The sequence below is a fragment of the Choloepus didactylus genome, chromosome 5 (assembly GCF_015220235.1).
Source record: "Choloepus didactylus isolate mChoDid1 chromosome 5, mChoDid1.pri, whole genome shotgun sequence".
Classification (NCBI taxonomy): domain Eukaryota; kingdom Metazoa; phylum Chordata; class Mammalia; order Pilosa; family Megalonychidae; genus Choloepus; species Choloepus didactylus.
Window position 1 is genome coordinate 168,246,340 of NC_051311.1, and position 2,273 is coordinate 168,248,612.

Consider the following 2,273-nt stretch of genomic DNA (forward strand, 5'->3'; position numbering starts at 1 on the left):
GGCTTAGAAAGGCAATAGATTAAACATTTAACTTGTCTAGGTCATGCAGACTGCTGTGCACCAAAGATCTGCAGGCCTGTTTTGCTCAGGCCATGGGTTGCCACACCCCACCTCCCATTGCTTGTGCTTTTCAGGTAAAGTCTAAGAAACCACTGCTTGACACAATGTCCAAAAAATGCTTCCAGAAGATTTCTTCCAGGAGCAAGCACCTGTCTTCCTGAATGGCCACTGCAGGTCCAAGGCAGGGCAAAGAGCCAGACAAAGTCTGTGAGAGCAACAGAGGATTCTTTTCTCTATCACTGCTCACCAAAGAGCTTGGTGGAAATTGGCTAGATTTGGAGAGGTTTGGGATTAAAAATGCTAGAAAACCTAAGTATTCTGGTTATTGTTTTGGTTTTATAGTTAGGTGTTTTATCCATTCTGAGTTACTTTTTGTACATGGTGTGTGGTAGGGGTTTACTTTAATTCTTTTGCAAATGGATATTCAATTTTATTGGCAACATTTGTTGAACAATTATTTCCCCAACTTGGGCAAATTTCTAAAAAATCAATTGGTCATACCAGGGATGCTTGGGAGTCATGACCTTTACTTTGTACTCACTTCTGTAGGTGGCCCTGCTCTGCAACAGTGCCATCACTGTATTGCATAAGGAAAACTTTGTCAAGATCATTGGCTGGGGAACAGACCAGGGAATTGGTGGATTTGGAGAGTAGCAAATAATTAAATCTCAGCTAATGAACCTTATTTGATCTATAAGAACTGTGATTAGAGTGCCATGGATAATAGTTGTGCTGGTTTGGATGTATTATGTCCCCCAAAACACCATTATCTTTGATGCATTCTTGTGTGGGCAGGAAACATGTTGATGTTGATTGGCTTGGAGACTTGATTGGATGTTTCTGTGGTGATGTGATCACTCAACTGTGAGTGAGATCTTTCACTGGATAATTTCTATGGAGGTGTGGCCCCACCCATTCAGCATGGGCCTTGATTAGTTTACTGGAGCACTATACAAGCTCAGACAGGAGAGAGATTACTACAGCCAAGAGAAACACTTTGAAGAATGCACAGGAGGTGAGAGAGGAGCTACAGATGAAAGACAGTTTGAAGATGGCCATTGAAAGCAGACTCTTGCTCCAGAGAAGCTGAGAGAAGACAAACACCCTAAGAGCAACTAAGAGTGACAATTTGAAGAGGAGCTGAAGCCTAGAGAGGAACATCCTGGGAGAAAGCCATTTTGAAATCAGAACTTGGAGCAGACACAAGCCACATGCCCTCCCAGCTAACAGAGGTTTTCTGGATGCCATTGGTCATCCTCCAGTGAAGGTACCCGATTGTTGATGGACATTTTGTGGCCTTAAGGCTGTAACTGTGTAACCAAATAAACCCTTTTTATACCATTTCTGGTATTTTGCAAAAAGGCAGCATTAGTAAACTAGAACAATAGTAAACTCAATTGCAATTGTATTACTTTTATTATTTGGATGAATGTCCATGGGGAAAGAGGGACTCAGAAGAAAAGATGCACACAGAAGTTATTACTTCAGTCATTATTGGAGTGTAGATATCTTAGCTGGCCAGCCTTGCACTTGACAAAAATGTAAAGCTGACACTAAAATAAGAATTCCTATTTATCTGATTTTTTAAAAAATCAATTGATCATAGAGATGGTTTATTTCTCAACTCTCAGTTCCATTCCATGGGTCTGTATGGTTGCCCTTGTCCATGCTGTTTTGATGATGGTAGCTTTGTAGTAAGTTTTAAAATTGGGAGGTATGCATCCTCTGGCTTTGTTCTTCTTTTTCAAAATAGCTTTGGATACTCAAGGTCTTTTACCATTCCATATAAATTTGATAACTGGCTTTTCTATTTCTGAAAAGAAGGCTGCTGGAATTTTGGGGGTATTGCATTGAATCTGTAAATCTGTCATGATAAATGGCTTTGAGTAGAATTGATATCTTAACAATATTTAGTCTCCCAATCAATGAACACCGAGTATACTTCCGTTGATATAGGTCTTGTATTTCTTTTAACAATGTTTTGTAGTTTTCCATATACAAAACCTTTACGTCCTTCTTTAAATGGAATTCTAGATGTTTGATTCTTTTTGTCAATGGAATGTTATTCTTGATTTCCTCTTCAGAGTTTTCATTAGTAAGGTGTAGAAACGCTACTGATTTTTGCATGTTGATCTTGTACCCTGCCTTCTTGCTGAATTTGTTTTTTACCTGTAGTGGCTTTCTTGTGGATTTTCCAGGATTCTTAATATAAA

The 2,273-nt window shown here is 39.2% G+C and overlaps 1 pseudogene; it reads left to right on the forward strand.

Annotated features, from left to right (window-relative positions):
- Positions 1-579: 579 nt before the first annotated feature.
- Positions 580-1,489, forward strand: LOC119534191 (annotated as a pseudogene).
- Positions 1,490-2,273: the final 784 nt, after the last annotated feature.